Source organism: Camelus dromedarius, chromosome 1 (genome assembly GCF_036321535.1).
Source record: "Camelus dromedarius isolate mCamDro1 chromosome 1, mCamDro1.pat, whole genome shotgun sequence".
Lineage (NCBI taxonomy): Eukaryota > Metazoa > Chordata > Mammalia > Artiodactyla > Camelidae > Camelus > Camelus dromedarius.
Genome location: NC_087436.1, coordinates 51,246,329 through 51,267,472, shown reverse-complemented (window position 1 = coordinate 51,267,472; position 21,144 = coordinate 51,246,329). Strand labels below are relative to the sequence as shown.

At 38.8% G+C, this 21,144-nt stretch overlaps 1 long non-coding RNA gene across 1 annotated transcript; it reads right to left on the bottom strand.

Moving 5' to 3' along the window:
• Nucleotides 1-1,801: 1,801 nt before the first annotated feature.
• LOC105089556 (uncharacterized) lies at nucleotides 1,802-4,874 on the bottom strand. The gene is made up of 3 exons (XR_004141992.2): nucleotides 4,695-4,874; nucleotides 4,248-4,451; nucleotides 1,802-1,987 (listed from the first exon to the last, which is right to left on the bottom strand). It is a non-coding gene; the product is annotated as an uncharacterized LOC105089556 (long non-coding RNA).
• Nucleotides 4,875-21,144: the final 16,270 nt, after the last annotated feature.

Below are 21,144 nucleotides of genomic sequence, written 5' to 3'. Positions count from 1 at the left end.
CCTCTATGGAGGTCTTTATTTCAGCTATTATATTTTTCAGATTTCAACTATTAAGTATTTCCAGTCAAATTGTATATGTGACTGTCTTCTGCTTCATGCATCCAATTTCCTATCTACATTTTTGGGAATTACTTTAACTAGATGTCACAGAAAATCTGATTAAGTAGTGGCTTAAACAAATTAAGCTGTTTATTTTTCACAAATAGCAAGAGGTTTGAAAGTAAGTGGTTGCTGGCAGTTCAGAGTGTTAGGGTCAAGGTCTCTCCTTCCCAGTGTCTTTCCTTCATGGTGGCCAGATGATAAATGCCTTCCAGCCGTCTTGCAGCAGGCAGCAGGAAGCAGGCAGCAGGCAGAAGGGAGGGCAAGGAGATGGAAGAAGAAGCACTACCTTTATCAGGCAAAGACTTTCCCAGAAATCCTCAGCAGACTTCTATCTCATTATCGACCATTGTGCTGTGTAGCCACCTCAAGCTGCAAGGCCATCTTTTTTGCAACTGAAGTTTAGTTGATGTACAATGTTGTGTTACTGTCTGGTATACAGCATAGTGATTCAGTTATACATATACATATACATATATATATATATATATATATATATATATATATATATATATATCTTTTCATATTCTTTTTCATTATGGATTATTATAAGATATTGAATATAGCTCCCTGTGCTATACAATAAGACCTTGTTGTTTATCTATTTTGTGTATAGTAGTTTGTATCTGCTAGTCCTAAACTCCAAATTTATCCTTCCCCTCCTTTCCCCTTTGGTAACTATAAGTATATTTTCCATGTCTGTTGAGTCTGTTTCTGTTTTGTAGATAAGTTCATGTGTGTCCTTTTTTTTAGATTTCATGTATAAGTGATATCATATGATATTTGTCTTTCTCTGTCTGACTTACTTCACTTAATATGATAATCTCTAGGTCCATCCATGTTGCTGCCAATGCCATTATTTTGATTTTTTTATAGCTGAGTAGTATTCCATTGTATCCTGGGCATATATCCAGAGAAAGTCTAATTTGAAAAGATACCCGCACCCTAATGTTCATAGCAGCACTATTTACAATAGCCAAGACATGGAAGCAACCTCAATGTCCATCAACAGATAGTTGGATAAAGAAGTTGCAAGGCCATCTTGATGGTAGGTTTTTGGCTTCCCAGACCCTCACGGTAGAGGAAGGCAAGGCAAAAGCAGGTCAGAAAGAATACTGAGTGAGCCAACCACATACAGTATCTGCTACAGTCCTCATTTCTCTGAGATTCTGTTCACTTATTTTTAATTGTTTGTTTGGTCCTTGTATCTGATGTCATTTTTAACTTTGTGGTGTTTTTAATAATGTTTTCAAACATAAAATGTTTTATTTTCGCTCCTAGAAAGAAGGAATGTGAAACAGCCCAGCTAATGATGGATGCCTCAGAGGAAGGGTGTGAGCCCGGGGCCTTAACTCAATGGGAAGGAGGAAGACAGCCCTCAAGAGGGTGTTAAGGATGCTACCTCTGTCCTCACACTGTTCCTTTGCAAGAATGGTCACCCCATGACAAACTGACAAGAGGAAGGCTCAGAGGGATCTGGGCCTCCTGTGTGTCTCTCTGCACCGCAGCCAGGCTTAGGGTTTCCTAACTACCCATTGCTGTGTGGCCTGGCAGCTGGTAAGCAAACTAAAGACAGGTCACATAGTGACAGTACTTTGAAATTGTTGAGAACTAGCAACCTTGCAACTAGAGCGGGAGCTGGAGAGAGAAGGATGGGACAGGGCAAATTAAAAATCCACAAAGCTCACTGTTCTTACCAAGTTTCAGTTGAATAAAGGCTCTTCAAGCTCTTACAAGCCTTTACTTAATTTTCAGAGTTCTGAAAAAGTTGATTTTGATCATTTTTGCCAGTGTTCTTTTTGCTTTTTGTGGAGAAATAGGGTTTTGGAGATCCTTGCTCCATCTTTCTGAAAGTACTTCTCACCCAATACATCATTTTCACAATTTCCTGGTATAAAAATAAGTGTAGGTGTAACAGATGAAGAGAAGGTATGATAACCTGTTTTTATTCATGTCAAATATTATGAGCTTCAAGATTTGACAATAGTAAGACAAAATAAAATGACTTACCTATATTCAATAGTAGGTATAAAAAGAAAGCAAACAAGAAAAACTGCATGAATAAGCACATAATCTTAAGTACAACTGCCATTTTTGATTTTTGTTTTCTTAGAACCTTTCACTTTGGTTTTACTGGTGTAAATAATTGTTAAAAATTCAGAGTGGGGGTATAGCTCAGTGGTAGAGCCCACGTTTAACATGCACGAGGTCCTGGGTTCAATCCCCAGTACTATCACTAAAAAAAATTAAGTAAATAAAAAAATTTTAATTAAAAAAAAGTAAAAGAAAAAACTCAGAGTCAGGAGACCAGATGGGGGAGCTCTCACACCCTACAACGATAGCAGAGCCCAAGAGGAAGAAGAAAGACTCCTCTTCTGACAAGGAAAGGCGGTGGACTCTGTTTACTACAGCCTTCCCACCTTCCCTTTCCTTTCTATAAAGTGTTCTTCCCTTGCGGTGAAGGGAGTTGCACGTGGCTCACCATGACTGCAGACCCCAAATGCAAGTCTATGCTGATCTCGAGTATATCCATTTTTGCTGGAGAAATAATTGGCAGTCTATTTGTTTTAGGTCAACCTTAGTATACAAGTGATTTTGGAATTATTCATATTTTATTCAAAATCCTTACATCTTTGAGGCAAAAACAAATTTCATATGAGATTCTAGTACTTAATAGATGTGAAATGCATTTTAAAAAAACTCTTTACTTTCATCCTGAAAAGTATGGAGTTTCTCAAAATATTACTAATACTCTGCAGCCAACAAGGCAAGTTTTCTGAGTCCAAGTTTTATTAAATTGTTAAAATAGTTTATACACTCAAAAGTTAGCATCTAAAATATAGAAAATTAGATGACTTTGCATTTTTAATACATGAAACAGAAAAACTTAGTAAAGCAAAGAACTAGGAAGCAACAATTTTTTTTAAATAAGATTGACCGGTAAGTTAATCAGAAAGTAAAACCTTATTATAGGAAAAGAGGAAAAACATCAACTTTACCTGGAAGGAACGAAGCAAGTTAAATTATTAAAATCAGGTAAAATATACTGGCCAGCCATAATTTGGAGTTGGAGAGAAACAGCGTGAAGAGAAAAACCTGTAGAACTGTGACATGGTTTGTATTGTCTTCTTTCAACATTGAAAGTGAGAAAAAATAAGAAGACAGTGGGAATCTGACCAAGTACAGTTAAAACTGCACTGAGAAGACTCCATTTCTAGTTGCTTAACAATAGGAAATTCCCAACCGCACAGCATTATAATGAGAAAAGCCACAAGCAGATGTAGCAAGCAGTAAGTAGGTGCTAAGTATTTAGATGGTCTAGTTAGCTTTCCCTTAGTGAAAAATCTGGAGAGGAAGTGGACAGATCTGTGCTCCAGACATAGAATAACAAGAGAAAAGAGAACGTGATTGGTGTGTAAGTTGATCCTGTATCCTGGTTCGCTGGGAATGGTTTAAAACTGTTGTCTTGACTTCATCACTAATAGTTCCTCTTTTCACTCTCAAATATGTCCCGGTTTGGACAATAAATCAAAAGGGCAAGAAATGCAGTCACTCTGTTTATATGTGACAACTCAAGCCTGTCACCTTGAGAGGGCACTCTTTGACCCTCTGGCTTCTCTTGCTGACGGTATGCTGAGAAGTCATATCAATTCCCATCCTCAGTGTCACCTCTGGTCTGATCCAGTTTGCTTGGAAGGAATTCCCAGCTGCTCAGGGAGCCCGGACATGCTTTGAGCCAAGGTTTGGGACAATCAGGAAGCTCCCTGCTGGACTTGCTCTCTCCTCCCAGCCTTTCCCATCACCCTGAAGAAAGGGCCACCCCAGGGGCAGAGAAAGGGAAGGAAGGGAAGCGGAGGGCAAGTCAATCAATGAATTCTCTAAAAATGCAATGCTTTACCTTTTCAAACTTCTGGAAAGTGAATGGGGACCCATTTTGTTCTACAACAGAATACTGTTTCCAGGTTTCAGTGTATGTATGGATTAAATGCTAATTAAATGATTTCTTATTCCTGTCTATTTAGTTCTCCCAGGAACCGTAAAATCCTTTCTTTCTCTCCTTGACCTATTGTTAAAAACCTGTCCACACACTCTCTCAAAAGACCTCAAAAGTATTTAATTTTCAATAAAGCAGTTAAAGTTGTACATACCCCCAAATACCATCTTATCTCCATTGGCCCTGCTAGTGTCTTCTTGTCAAAGTTACTTTGGTCTCCTTTATGCTTCCTCCTTCCTTGGTGCTTGTTCGAGGGCAGCAAATGACACAGTGGATCATTACAGTGTGGAACACCTGTGATTCTGCCAGCGCACCTCGGTCATGACGATCATCAGTTGATGGGTCAACAACACAGAGCCTTGTATTTGAAACATAAGAGGTACCTTAGAGAAGTGGAAACTTGGAGGACTCGAGTGTTAGATGAGCACAAGCACTTTTTCTTAGAAAACATACCACATCATTAACTTTACCTACAAGATGGTAACTGTTAGTATTATTATGAAGTGTCCAAATTTACAGTCATCCTACCTGTAACGTGATAACTGGAGTGAGATGTGCAGTTACAGGTTTGTGGATAGCATAAGTTGTCGCAGGTACTCACCAATGTAACTGCACACCAGCAAGTATGATTTCTTTGAATAGCAGGAATGTCGTTCCAATGCCTCCTTCAAAAGAAAGACTTCAGGGGAATGATCAACCAAAAGATCTGAGACCAACTGTGTTTTAGAGCATTGAACTGATTGCAACCAATATGGAAGAGAAGACACCATAAAAGTTCAAAGCTGCCTTGAAGAGAAAACACAGGAAATAAACAAAGAAAACATTTTAATTAATGAATGAACAAAGAAATATTCCAATTTTAACAAAGGGAAAGAAGTTTTTTCCTTAATTTTTAGAACACTAGTATTATGAAGATCAATATTTTTGTCATTGTTTACAACATGTAAAATCTTTGGTTCTTTGGAATTAGATTATCTTCTTTCTAAAATGGCTTTAAAGAAGTAAATAAACAAATGGAATGAATTAACACAGTCTCTTCTGGGCCTGGGATCCTATTCATTTTTCATAAAAGATCATTTAATTTTCACAAGGTGACTGTGCACTGCCCTTACTAACACTTAGTAACACAGCAGTGTGCCTTCCTGCAGGAGTAAAACCTAAGCATTAGAAGTTAAGATTTTAATAAATATCTAGTCTGATTTACTATGAAAGCCAAAAAAATTGATAATACGAATTTAGAGGCAAACTTGGAAGAGGCTGGGAGGCTTAAACTGTCTAATCGATCAAGGCATTTTCCCTACCTATCTCTTTTATTTTTAAGTATTTCTTTTCTAGAATCCCTTGGAGAAAGATAGCTCAAAGCAAAACTTAAATTCAGAATAGAATTTTCTCCATCAAAAGGCAAAGCTAAAAAGGGATTTTTAACAAAGGGATGGTGCTTGATCTCATTTCAGCAAATGTCCATCGTACACTTATCATGCATAAGACTCCAGGCAAGGCATCATGATGGGTAAAATCATGTACAACATATGACCCTGCCTTCTAGAAACCCTTGCCTGAGAGTCAGGTATAGAAACTCCAATGCATACATAAAACATTGACAAAATACTGTGAGTATAAAAAAGGAAGAAATTTTCTTTTGAGGTGATCTCGAAAAGATTCTTGGAAGTGGTAGTATTCAAAGTGAATCTTAAAGTATAAGCCAGATTTCATCAATCAAACGTGAGCATGACACTCAGGTAAAACCCAAGTCTGGCACACAAGGATCACGGGAAATACAAAGACTGAGACGTGCCGGTGTTTTCAGGCACGGGCTGCTAGAGGCAGGGTTTTTTCCTAACATCTAGGCCAGTACAATACACAGATGCAAACTTAAGTCACTTTGATGGATAATTACTTTCCTTCATTTTGATCAAATAACTCTACTTCCTATTTTATACTTTCAAACAGTAGGTAAGAACAAATGGAAAGTAAAAGTATGAATCCCAAGGATGAAGTAATCTGGTACAACGTTTTAATCAATAGGATTTGGGGTTAAAACTGACTTCAAATCCTTTCCATAACACCAGCTGTTTGACCTTGGGATGGTCTAAGCAGCTGGTGTGACTAAATACATTTTATGTCTCAATTTTCCCTTCTATTAAAAAATGGGATAATATCTGCTTTGCAGCTTTGTTGTAAATATGAAAGGAATAACATATTACAACATATGTAGTAAATATGAAAGGAATAACAATTACAACTAAGGATTTATTACACTTCTCCAAACACATGCATTTTATTACAATTTTATGAGTTATCTGTGTCTGTGTTCTTATACTGATTGTATCCACTATTACCTTCCAGTTTATCAGTTCCTAATGCCATGGACAAAGACCAAATATATATGAGGAATATACTTTGGTCACCTGAATGACCAAACATGTATTTCTTATAAATCACAATACTGAAGTACCATATGGGTTAATCTGACAAAAAGTAGTGTGGGAATTCAAGAAAGATACATATGTGGCTATAAGTTAACTTCAGAAAGTTTTAATGGAGAAAAACTGTGCTGCAGAAAAAGAATTAGGTTTAGGTAAGGGCGGAAATGGAGGTCAGCATGGAGAGGAGGGGGACCCACGCACAGCGCTTCAACCCCAGCTCCCAGTAGTGCCGTCAGGGCTTCTTCCAAGTTCCAAGACAGCGAGGTCTTTTATTCTCTTCCAGTATGTCTCTGGGCTGTGCCTGAGCAGAAAGGAAAAAGTCACACAAAGAGGGTGGGAAGGGATAAATTGGGAGTTGGAGATGTGCAAATACTAACTACTATACATAAAATAGATTAGAAACAAATTTCTTCTGTATAGCACAGGAGACTATATTCAATACCTTGTAGTAACCTATAATGAAAAAGAATATGAAAAGGAATGTATGTGTGTATATGTATGACTGAAACATTATGCTGTACACCAGAAACTGACACATTGTAACTGACTATACGTCAATAAAATAAATAAATAGATTTTTTAAAGTTATACAAAGAGTTCAGGAATCTAGTCTCATTTCAACTACTTATTTTATCATTTGACCTTGAGCAAATCCCCGGTGCCTCAGTGTTCTCCTCTGTGAGACGGGGAGAGTAAGGCCAAGGCTGCCCATCTTACAGGACCACGTGGATCAATGAACATAAAACTCCTGGGAAATGTGGGAAGAGCAATACACATGTAAGTCATTATTGCCATCCCCACTGTCTCTCTTGCTATTTGCAAAAGCAGAAGGAGAAACTGCGGCACAGATAACTTCTATTATCTTCAGAGCTATAGAGCTGTGTGTGCAAGATAAGCTGCTTTTACCCTGCCAGAGATTTGGGGCTGTCAGCGGGCACAGAGCACCAGCTTACCAGCTATGGTTACACAGGTCACTTATACAGTCAGATGCCCTTTGGGGGCAATTTGAAAACTTCCGGGATGAACACGTTATCTCTTCACTGATTGGTTGTACCACCTGTTTCCATGGCAACTCTAGAGGCAGTCCACACTCACCCACTTTCTGCTCCCAACCTCTGTAACATCTTTCTAACAGCAAGAGGCAGAAATTTTAATAAAGTAGAAGCATTTTAGTAAATGGAGGTATAATTTAAATCAAAGCTTTTTGCATTTTTTGAGTCCCCGTGGTTTTCTATATGTTACAGTAAACTCATAGTTCTTTCCTCTAAGGGGAATGGAGGAGAGCAGACATTTTTTATAAAATTTCTTATAGGAACATTGAGAAAGCATTGTCCCATAATCCTCTGCCACATTTTATGAGCAGAGATCTCTCGCCAACATTTAGTTCACCTTATTCTCCCAGAAGAGAACCGTGTATTCTGAGTGCTCGTTTGCCACACACAGATTTCAGGACAATCTCACACTCTTCCTTCTACCCAACTTAGCATCACCCAACACCTGGTCTTGGTGGGGTGGGGAGTCTAGAGGTGGGCCAAGGATCACACCACGACTTGGACGTCAGGGTCCTGAGCGAGCTCACAACAATCCGATGAAGCAGTAGTATTTTCCCCATTTTTCCATTTGACATTACTGAGGTCCAGAATATATGATTAACTGACAGTGTTGTAAGGTAGGTTAAGTGACGAAACCAGTATCCAACCACACACAAGTGTGTCCTGACCACGCAGGCTTGACTGCATCCTTGGTGGCTGAAAGCTCAGCGCTGCATGGTCATCACAGTTTTGAACGCTGATCAGTGACTCTGGTTCTTAGTTTGAGTTCTCTCAGAAATCAGAGCCTGAGACGCAGACTTGGGAGCAGGTGGTTTACTTAGGAAGTTATCCCAGGATGCAGGAGCCCGAGGGAAGAGTAAGACAGGAGAAAGGAAAAACCACTGTAAGTTGTGTCTTTGAGATAGCAGAGGGATTCCTCCAGGATGGATCCTCGATTTCACCAGGGCCTCTGAGAAGCATATAGAATGCCTTTTAGAATTATCCAGCTGACAACAGGAGGCTGGAGCGTTTATGCACTCGTGCCCCATGCCCCCCCACCCCGAGTGAGAGTTGTCCCTGAGCAGTGAATTCTCTGGCGCTTTCTGGCTGCTCTCTGCACAACACTAGCAGCTCCTAGAGTGTCAGAGATGACTCTGGGGTGAAGCACAGACAGACAGATAGCTGGGCTTCAGGTGGAGGTTGGCTGTGTTGAGTCAAGTCTGAACTATGGGAGACGCGTCCACCGTCTGCTGCTGAAATCGGAGCGGGGCCTGGAGACTGGGGCAGGCACCTGGGGTGTCAGCTGCACCCTAATTCTAGGATACTTTACAACTTACTGAAATAACTGTTGGTTTAGCGTTGTGACTAGCCCACTCACATCTGACATGGGCATGACCTAAATTATAGTCATAACATAGCACTGTCACAATACAGTCGATTCAGCAGTAGCCTCTCTGGAGCAGTGATCATAGCCCAAGTGGGGGCTCTGTGCCGGGATCTTCTTCTAGTTTCATCACTAGAAAGCCTGCATGCACAAGTCATGTAAGCTCCAGGTGTTTAAGTTTTCTACCCTGTGAAATGGACAGAACAGAAACCACCTCACAGTTTGATGTAAAGTTCCATAAAATAATACATGTAAAGCACTTAGAAGCATGCTTGGATATAGTCGGTACTCAAAGGGATAGATAGAATTTTATGAATAATTTGCAATTGCCAACATTTCCCTCTCCTCTCAAAGCAGGAGGTGAGTGTATTAAAAGCACACCATGTCTTCCCACTCGTGATTATAATATGCTAACCAAAAGCTTAAAACAAAATAACTACAAGTCCAGAAACCAAACACCACAGAGACAGGAAATTTCACCACTCTAAACCCAACATTTTCTTAGCACATTGTCTCAGAATAATGAAAAGCATTTGGTGGCATTCCTCTCTCACACAAACTGGAGCTACAGGGAAAGATTTCAAGGGCTCATATTTCCACTTGGTAAAAATCCTTTATTCTGGTGGAATAACAGCTGGTTAGAGAGGGGAAAAAAAAAAAACAGTACAGGAGCTGAGTAGCTTCTGGTCTCCATGGTAACAGTGTATCATACTCTGACCCTTTTAATCACCCAATTCCCTTAGGATAAAGAAAAGAGCAAGGAGACAAAAGCACTAAGATCTCCCCCCGCCCCACCAAAATGTAGCCATTTGTGGAGTGGAGGTCACAAGTCAGCAGACGTAGCCAGGAGGTGACTGCAACCACCTACAGTGACGTGACATTTCCTTAGAACTGTCTCATCAGTAAGGGTAATAGGTTAATATTGATCAAGCAGAGGTTAGTTGAAATCACTCATGCTCCCCACCTTCTATGCTCTAACACATATGCAAGGCAGCATCCTGGGGATGGGGGCAGCTTGCAACAAGCCACGATTCATAGCAGGGTAACTGGTCTCCACAGGAGTGAAATTCATGATACTTTTCTTCTTACCATAGCCTTTGCTTGATTTCTAGGAAAGATACTGAACATCTTTTGAATGATCAGAGCAGCACATCTCAAAGCCAGGCCCACGGAGCTTGGCATCAGAATCCCTGGGGGCACTGTTACAGCAGATTCCCAGGGCACCAGAGGTCCTAGCAGAGCCGGCCTGGCGGGGAGCAGGGAAGCTGTATTGAACAAGCAGCTCCTGGAGGTCCTTATGCACCCCACACTTGGAAACCCTTCATTTAGATCTTGGGAGTTACTCAAAAATCTAACTTTAGCTAACTTTGCTGTTTGTGTTGGCATTCAAAAGATCATTTATAAATGTGACAGATTCCACTTTTCTACAGATGACCTGTAGAGATAGTCCATTTGTGAGACAAAAAAAAAAAAAAAAAAAAAGAGAGAGAGAGAAGTTTTCAATACCACTGAAGTGAAACAGAACAAAAATCTATTTTGGAAAAACAGCTGTAAATTCACAACGAAAAGTGTAAACTTTGGCTTTACTCATTTCATTTTATTTCCTCTATCACCTTACCAGTTATAGTAAGACCTATCTAATTAGCATAAAGAACATTTTTTACTTTTGATAAGACAGAATTCTTATGTTAAAAGACAGAAACCTAATGCTGTAAATCACTAATTTTTTTCATACCTTCTGAAAAATTATACAAGTTACATTTCAGTGCCCACCCAATTGTATTCATACATTCAGAAATTCGTATGTTTACTAAGTACCTATTGAGTGCAAGTAGTGCTCTATGGGCTGGAGTTAAAGGAGTCAAAGGCCCCCGCCATCCTAGAGCTTACATTCTAGGAAGGAAGACAGACAATAAAAACTAGTAAAATAGCTACCATGTCAGATGGTGAAAAGTGCTACCAAAAAAGTATAAAGAAATGAGATGGTTGCAGGTTTTAATAATTGATATGAGGAGACCTTAAAAAGGAAAGTGATATTTGAGCAAAAATCTGAACATGATGGGGAATGAGTCTCACAATTATTGGGGGGACATGTTCAAGGCAGAAGAAACAGCAAGTGCAAAAGCCCTGAGGCAGAAGCACACTTGGCTTGTCAGAGAAACATCCCCTAGGTCAGTGTGGCTGGAAGGGAGCGAATGAGGGAAAGAGTAGCAGAAGATGAGGTGAGACCTCACGCACAAGAGGCATGTATCATGACCCTTGAATTTTATTCCAAATGAGATGGGAAGAAGCTACAGGAAGATTTTGCACAGAGAAATTATATGGATTGATTGACTTATGTTTACAAGGATCATTCTGGCATCTGAATTGAGAATAGACTGTCAGAGAAAAAACAACAGAAGAAGAGAGGCCAGGCAGAAGGCATTCCAGTATTTGAGGGGTGAAACGATGCTAGGTAAGGCTAGAATGGCAGCTGTGGTGGTAAGAAAAAAATTCAAGGCAGAGCCAAAAGGATTTAAGAAAGAATCAAATGTTGGATCAAGACAAAGTCACGGTTTTTTAACCCTGAAAAATTGACAAGATGGAGCTGCCTTTTCCTGGATGTGGAAGACTGAGAGAAGCAGGGGTTGGGACATGTTAGCATTAAGTCATCTGTTAGACATCCAGGAAGCAAAGTCAAGTAGATAATTGGGTCTACGAACCTGAAGTTCAGAAGGGGTATCTAGGCTGGAGGTGTAAATGTGTGGATTACCAATCTGGATTCTATTCCCTAGGGAGTCAGTGTAAATAGAAAAGGGAAATTCAATGTCTAAATAAGGCTGCACTTCAAGATTTAAAGGTCAGAACTGAGTGGGCACCATCAAAGGGACTGAGGAGTGGCCAGCGAGGTAGTAGGCATGACCTTGAAGCCAAGCAGTGAACACATTTCAAAGAGGTGGGAATGATCAGCAATGTCAAGTGCGTGGAGATCAGCACCATGAGGACTGGGAACTGACTGTGAGCTTTCACAATGTGCACGTGAGTGCCGATCTTGGCGAGAGCAGTTAGATGTACTTGTGGGATCAAAATCCTGATTTTATTGAATTCAGGGGAGAATAGGATAAGAAGAATTGGAGAAAACAACTATAAAAATTTCATTTCAAGGCCTTACCTCTAAAGAGGAGGTTAAAAAAATGGGGTGATAACTGAAAGAAATGTGAGATCATGAAAAGGGACTTTTTCTTTTTGCCTTTTTGTTTTTTTTTAAATATGAGACTTTAAAGAATACTTGAAGTCTAAGAGAATATTCAAGTGGAAAGGCTCAACTGGATGACAAAGGACAGGAGGGAAGAATTGCTGAGCAATGTCCTTGGATAGAGGAGAAGGGGTGAGGTCTAGTAGGCAATCGGAGGCATTAGAATCTTTTCAGAATCTTTTTCTTTAATAGAAAATTGTTCACCTATATATATGATCAGGAGAGAAAGCAGATGCACAGAGCTGTCTAGAAGTGGTTGTGGCTGCTTATGCAAGTCCTTGTTATTGGCTTTTTTTCCTCAGTGAATCAGGAAATACGCTTCTCTATAAGAAGTGGGAAGTTGAAAGGGTTTTGGAGGTTTGAGGAGAGGGATCAGGGTGGAGACAATGTCGTGGTCCTGGAGACTGAGGAGGGAAGGGTCTTGGGTGACGTGATGTGACTGCCAGCAGCATAAGGGCCATCTTGATGACAGTAGGGTGACACCAGTCAGCCATTGTGGTGTAAATATCTGGAGAAAGTGTAAGAGTCAAATTAAAAAGTCTGAGCTAGCCATCATAAAACGTTTTCCAAGTCCTCATTTTAATCTTGACAAAAATCCAGTGTGAGTAGTTCTCCTTCCCTGGCAGTGCTGAGAACGTTACCCTGCCCCTGCATGTGCATTTTAGAGGGTTTCTTGCTTAATCTATTGGTATTTCACTTTTTAAGACAGTGAGGTATATTTTTTAAAATACCTCACTCGTTTCAACCCCCACCCTTTAGTGTGTGGTATAAAAATCTCTATGGCATGATATAGTTTAACATACTTTCTAAGTTTATTCATAAATGCAAATCAGAAGTCATTTTCAATCTCCTGCTTTTGAGGTCTTAGATATTTATACCAAAGAATGATACAAAATTTCTCAAAGCTGAATTGATTTTAGTTCAAAACCATCTGACAATATTACATATAATTTACTAATGGCAAAAGAAATCAAACTCAAATTAACCAAGAAAGGATTTTACAGCTCAAAAAATCAGGATTATTTTACAAGAGGCACAGGAATTCCTATAGTCAGTCCTGTTACTGAGTTCTCCACAAGCCGTGAGTTTCCATCCATTGCTACTAATTAACACTCTGCTTCACATCTCGCTGCATTTCCCATTCAGCCATTGGTTTCCAGGCAGTGACTCAAATAAGGTGTAAGAGAGGCACAGCTGGCATTTAGCAAAAAATACCGAGACTTATAGCTGCATAGTGATTTCATAGACACCACCTGCCATCACCAGGAACAACTGAATCTTCCTCGTCTTAGCCACAGTGACATGCCAAGTGCCTGTTATCACTTTTTTGAAACATAAAATTGGTAAGAGAGGGGAGGAACATAATATCAATGCCCATTTTACAAGACCTAAATACGTATTCTTCCTTTTAAGACATCTTTAAAGTTTATATTCAGGTGCATATGCCTGTTTGTGGAATATTTTGGTCCCACGTGTAAGTTATTTGATAATGAGTATTTATCCTTCGAGCCCTAATTATAGCACATCTCTATGGAAAAGGGGACTTCACTTGGCCACTCTGTTAATATGATACCATTTCAGGGACTGCCTGTGTCTCTTTTCTTTATCTTTTCATTGACTGACTAATCGATTAAAAAACTGATCTATGTGCTGGAAGGGTAAATAAATATTTCCAAGCATGTACTAGTTTCATAATAAGTAGTATTTCACATTGTCTTTTAAAAATCTCTTCAAGATCCATTGAACAATGAACATATCATTAATTTTACATTTCTCCTCTATTATGGGTGCTCTGTGTCGTTTTGACTTAAGCTTTCCCTTCATAAACCTTTCCTTCTGATGATCTACCCAAACAGAAAGTAGTTTAGATGCTGGAGAGCAAAGAATGCTCGAGGGTGAGATTATCCAAGCTTCAGTCCTGACTCCAGCACGTGGCCGTGGTCCCTGTGTGATCCTAGGAAACTGACTCAAAGTCTATGAGCCTTATCTGTTATATGGAATGACAATGGTCATAATGTCATGGTGAGGCTTAAACACACTAACTCATATCACGTGCTTAGCACCTTATGCCTAATGAACAGGAAGAATTCAGCAAGTTTTTATGTTTTTATAAATTTATAAATGTACTTTATATGTGCAAATTATATGTATATATTATATTATATATATATAATATTGAATATAATGAATGTACTTTATCCAGGCTGCATAGGTCTTTGGGAAATATTTAGAGTGTGCTGATTCCCCATTCTTCCACTTACAAATTGTTTAACCTCTTTGAGACTCAGTTTTTCAGTCATTAAAATGGAGTTCATAAAGGCCTCCTAGTACGGTTCCCAGCACTGCATAGGTTTCCATTAGCAGGTGGCGCTAATTACTGTCTATATTCACTCACTAGGGCTGCCATAACAAAATACCACAGATGGGGTGGCTTAAACAACAGAAATGTATTTTCTCACAGATCTGGAAGCTGAGAACTTGAACTCCGAGATCACGGGGTCAGCAGGTTTGAGTTCTTCCGAGGCCTCGCTCCTTGGCTTGCAGACGGCCACCTTCTCACTGTGTCCTCACGTGGCCTTCCTTCCGTGCACACACAACCCTGGTGTCTCTCTGTGTGCCTGATCTCTTTCTGGAAGGACACCAGTCAGATTGAATTAGGGTACACCTTAATGGCCTCATTTTAACTTAATTACTTCTTTCAGGATTCTATCTCCAAACACAGTCTCATTCTGAGGTACTGGTGGTTGGGGTTTCAAAATGCAAATTGGAGTGGGGGGGATACAGTTTAGCCCATAACACTATCCTTCAGCTTTCTCACCTCTTTTCATCTCAGATAATCCAACTACCTTGAAAGACACATCTGAAGAAACAGAGATATAAATGCTCCAGTTACCACAGCCTGAAGAGACTGAGAAGTTTGTGTATAACTTTCTTTTCCTTGCAATAAACTGTAAGCTTTTCTTCCCTTCCTTGCTTCATTTCTGAGGTCCCAAAATTTTAGGTAGCAATTCTAAAAATACATCCACTTTAATAAAATATCATTACAATAAAATATTATATATCATCATGTATTTTTTGATGTTTTACTTATCTATAAACAATGAATTTGATAAGCAAATCAAGAATCTGAAGAAGAATCAATAAACAACAAGGACTTACTGCATAGCATAGAGAACTATATTCAATACCTTGTAATAACCTATAATGGAAAAGAAGCTGAAAAAGAATATATATATATATATCACTAAATCACATTGCTGTACACCTGAAATTAACACAATATTGTAAATCAACTATACTTCAATAAAAAAGAAGAATCAGAATACTGTGAAGTGAGAATTTTGACAGCTATAAGAGGGGGGAGAAAATGTTACCAGAATTGATAAACTTAACTTGCCAAAACCAACTTTGGCACGTAGCACAGCTTGCCTACCCAAAAGTCATTCGCTCCCCTTGGTGCCAATGAAAACCAAATTGCATCAATCCTTCTTCAAGAAGCCATGACCACAGAGGAAGCTGAACTCTCCAGACCCTAAGGATGAATCATGATTGACTTAAAGCCAAACACAGTCACTTCCCTCCCCTCTGCAGTGATTAGTGTAGCGTAGACCAAGGAACCTGAAGGGGGTCTGCAAAGAGCCCTAGGAAAATGAATACAGCAAAGGAGCGCTTTCTTTCAAATACTGTAATATGAGGAGGTGATTCTTGGAGCTCCTGCAGCCATCTTGTCCTCCAGAATAAATTCCTTTTTTTTTTCTCCTCTGAAACTGTGCACACAATAAGAGAACAAAGCTTCTGAAATCAGAGGCTAATTGTTCCTAATACAGAAATTAATTTAAAAGAACTGCTAAAAGACAAACAACCTGGATCACTTTGACACTCAGCTCCAAGAAGGTCAAGAGCAAATTACTGGGAAAAATACATGATTTCAGGCCAGGATCCTTAAAGAATTGATAAAGGAAATGTTCATTAGTGAGAAAAGTAAGAAATTATTCTTCATCCCTTTTAAAAACATTATCTTTGAAAATTGTTCTTCTATTTAATGCTATTTTTATAATGAGAAATACACTGAATTGGAAAAATTATCTGCTTAAACAAAGAGGACTCACTTAAACAGTGAGCCATCATCTATGATCTCTGGCAAAACCAGCAGAAAGGATAGCCCTGCTCTCTTCTACAGCACCTGCCATCATTTGGTGCCATTTCATTTGAAAATTAAAACTCTAGCTTAAAGATATTATGAAAATAGTAATTATTAGAGTAGTTCTCCTTCTTCAGTCTGAGCCAATCTCATTGGAGGATTTTTAAAATATGAATTAATCTAAATTGTATACAGCTAGAAAAGTCAACTTTTTCCACTGGTTTCTCCCTTTCATGTTCAAAGTCATGGTTATGTGTCTATGGCAGGGAGGGGGGTACAGTTCTACATCCTCATGATTTATGGAAGATTCCAAGTCACACACATGACAAGATACTCAGCATCCATCTGGGAAAACCGAGGGTCCATGGGAATAGAGATTGGGTCTGCTCTGCTGAGCTCTGTGTGCTCATTGCCTGTAGACCTCAATAAATATTTGTTAGATAAATGGATTAATAGCTGGGAACTAAAAAAATAATCAGAGCTATCATTATATATTAGTCCCCTCTACCCTTCACCCCACATCCAATTACTGTACTTAGCTATTTATTAATCTTCACCAAACAACCTGAGTTTTGCCTACTCCAAAGTGATTCTGAGTCAATAATGACCATTAAATTCCCAGTTCAATACCTAGATAGATACTTGTAATCACTTTTAATTTACCGGTGTTTCAAGATTTTTCATGTGCCTCCTGTAAGAGCTTTAGATGACCCTGCATCTGGCATCATTTCACAACAGGCCATTTTAACTGCATTCAATAAATAAAACTATGGCTCTTCACAACTCCTAAGAAAGATGAATTTACCCATCATCCTGTTTTTAAGGAGCTGGGAACAAAAGATGTGACAAAACAGGTCAGAAAAAAAATTGATCATGTTGACTGTGCTCTATAACCCAGTAATCACACAGACCAAAGTGGCAAGATGATCACAGACCTTTGGTGACAGGACTCATTATCTTAAAGAGCAATTTAGCGGGAAAGAACAGTTCATCTTGTTCAGTGAATGGAAAATGTCGGAGTTTAATGGCCATCATTTTTACAGCATCTGTAGCCTAGCTCACAGGAAAAAAATGATGAAGTTTAAATCCAGGTAATAATTTATTTCTAGTAGACACATTATTAAATAAGCACTTATTTTTTATTTGAATAAGTTAACGATCCCCTCCTGGACCAACACTATCCCTAGTCACTTTTGAGGGAATGTGGTAAGGAGGAGGGCGTATACTGGGGAAGTGGGGGGAAGTCTCTTGGTCACCAACTGACGATTACTCCCACTACTTGCACTGACTCTGTAAAGCTCTTAGAGTCAGCCTGTCTCCTGAAGAAAAGGAATTTACCATTAAAATATGGAAGATTATTTTTTACCTTGGAGGCGAACAAATATTTCTTGGCTGGGTGTTAGAGACTTAGAGACAACTGGAATGCCCATTCTTTGCAGTAGCCTAGAATAATGACTTCTGCCCTTCCAAGCCTTCATGGGAGCCCGATGGGCCAGTAGCAAGGACAGGCAGATGGGAGTTCCCAGAATTAGCAGCTATGGGTCAAGAAATGCTTAAATCTTCTACATGGCAATTCAGTGTTTTTAATGTAATTACACCTAATGATCTCATCTTCAACTTTCTTGAAAACACCCGCTGATACTTCAGAGCAAGATTGGAAATATCCATTAGCATGAAGAAAATAGGAGAATTGTGAGACAGCAGTGCAAATTCTGGAATGAAACACGTCTGAGTACAAAACCCAGGCTCCCCATTTCTAGCTATGTCAAAGGGGGAAGTTAGTTAACTTCTCCAAACCTCAATGTCCCCTGGATGTAGAAATTAGCACTCCTACTTGATCTGAAGAGCACACGAGATTATGTCTGTAAAGCATCCCCAGAGTGCCTACAGTTGCTAAGTGCTCAAGAAATTGTACTTCTTATTATGTTACTACTAATAATGATCTACATTCCTATCTCACAAATAAGCACTGTCGACATTTTACCATTTAAAAAAATTTTTTACTGTCTTTTTATTTATAAAAAATTTTGTATACTTTTAAAATAATTTTTATACAATTTTTATACTAAATTGAAGTATAGTCAATTTACAATGTTGTGTCAATTTCTGGTGTACAGTCATTTGGTTTTCTACGTGCAAGCTTCACATAATTTTTTATTCAACAATGGGCTCATACTATGCATAATGTCTTCAGCTTGCTTTTTTAAAACAATCTTTCCGTGTCAATAAAGGTTCACAGTACAATTTTCAATGTCTTTCTAATACTCTTCTTTGCATCTCTGCAATAAGTTATTTCACAGATCCCTTTATTGCTAAGCATTTAGGATGTGCCCAAATTTTCACTAAGATGAGCAGTCCTGTCATAAATAACACCGCACATAAATACTCCTCATTGAGCTAAATTCCTACAAGTGGAATCACTAGGTCAAAGTGCATGTGTGCTTTCTTAGATTTTTTGACACTTTTTGACAAATTCTCTTCCCAAAAAGACTCTCACTGAGAATATATGAGATTCACTTTTTCTGAAACTATCACAACACTGGGTATTGAAATTTCACCATCAAAGGGAAAGAGCATTGCTCATATAAGAGCAGCGAGAAGGTGTTTTATTGCTATCACTACAAAATGAAAGCACTTTAAAGGTTAATTGAAATCTCCTAATTACTATTTTCCAGTTGAGGCTTATTCTAGAGAAAGAATCGACAAACTACGGCCCACAGACCAAACCTATTTTTGTACATCCCACGAGCTAAGAATTGTTTTCACAGGTGAACATTTGCAATCGATTTGATGATAAGGAATGTTACCTGGAATGCCAATTAAGCAAAATGTTATTTTAAAAAATCCAATTCTTCCCATTAGCCAACCTATATTACCAAAACTTGTATGTACTCAATAATCCTAATTATATATTTTGAATTTTGTTTAAAAAAATTTTATGGAAATTTTCGTTCTTGCTCCTGGTATATTAGTATTTACATCATATTCTCAGTGTTGCATTGTGACCCTCAAAGTGCAAACTATTTACCATCTGGCTGTTTACAGAAAAAGTTGCCAACCCCTCTTCTAGAGTGCTCGTTAAAAATACAAAAATTTAAATATATTCTTAAGTATTTCACCTAATATAATAGAGTGAGAAATTTAACAAATATATTCATTTATTCCACATGTTAGTGCTTTTCAAACCTGGAATTCTCAGATTTCCCAGAGATGATCATGGGAGGAACAAGAGGGCAAGAGAAGCCAAGTCCTCACACTCCAACCATTTTTCTTGCCTCTTCTTTCACATCTGGGCTCCAAATAACATTTTGTGTAAGAATTAGACCCACTATTTAAAAAAAAAAATTCTGAAAACTGCTTTCAAATATGGAACAGGATTTGTTAAGGTCAGAGGCCCTTTCTCTATATCCAGAGCCTACTGACAGGAGACACTTCCCAATAGGCCTCAACCCACCTGCTTTCAAGTTAAACTGCTCCCCTTTTTTGCTCCACGGAAATGTTATATATCTGGTTGCTGAAAATAACAAACGTTCAATGCAAATACATGTAAATTGGTATTGGTAACTTTTTCTCCTTTCAGGATGAAACTAATCTGGATTCTTGCAAACTGTTTCACACTTAAAACTGTTAAGCAACTATTTCCACAGTAAGGGAGGCAAGATAGAACCTAAAAGGAACAAATAAGCATAGAACAGGCAATATAGGCCTTACTTCAGTTTTCTGAGTCATTTATTTAGGTTGTGAGGGTAACTTACATTGAAGCTGTGGCAAATGTAAGTTACCCTCATTTTGCCTCTGTGGCAAAATGTAATGAAATGGTTAGGAGTGAAAAAATAAACACAGGAACAGGGACCGGGTTGTTTTTCCATTAAATGTGACTTTCTTGTTGATTGTGCATTTCCAGAAGGTGTAACGTAATTACTTCCTCTCCCTTCCTGAAGCTCTTTCAGATCCAACCTGACACATCCCCACACGCGTAGCTCTTCTACCCTCTGGTTCAGTTTGGCAGGGAAATTCTTTCAAATAAGCAAGAAAGAAAATAGTCTGTTCCTTACTGGAATCATGCTGTTAAAAATCAACAACAAATAACGTAACAATTCCATAACAGGAACCCTTGGTACTAGAATTTAAATTTCTATAATCAGTTTATATCAAATTGATCTTCATTCTGGAATCAGGTAAGTCAAAACAATGAGAATGTAATCAATAAAATTACCAAAAGAGTAACAATGATCATGGCAATAACAGCTGATGTTTGGGTGCTTGCTGTGTGGTAGGTCGTGGACAGGTCACAAGATTCAACTGACTTTGAATTTTCTTAACACTCATCTATTATAACCATGCCCTGTTCTAATTCCATTGTGTACATTAACTGCTTCAAGGTAGTGGCACCAATGAGGCAGGCGCCATTACTATCACCATCCTACAGATGCGGTCCGGCAGGGTGCTGTGCTCACAGAGCTGGTGACAGTGGACCTGGGCCTCTGATCCTGGAGCCATCCACAATGGTGCTCATCCCTGAAACTCTGCCTCTCAAACCCACCTGGTAATGAAAAGTGAGATTATAGTCAGATAAGCTCTAGTCTTAACTGTTACTGAACTAGTGACTGGAATAACTTTAAAAAAGAGAAAGAAATAGAAACTGCTGAAAATGAAATAGGAGGTAATTACTACAAAGGGTGTATTTGATCCCTGTCTATTATCTTCAAAAGCTTTTAGAATAAAAAACAGAAAACTGGGCTCCATCTCAGTCTCAGTACATTGGACCAGTAGACAGAAGAAGGCAACAGTCCTGGAATCTGGCCTGGGTGAAAGTAAGAACCATAAGACAGAG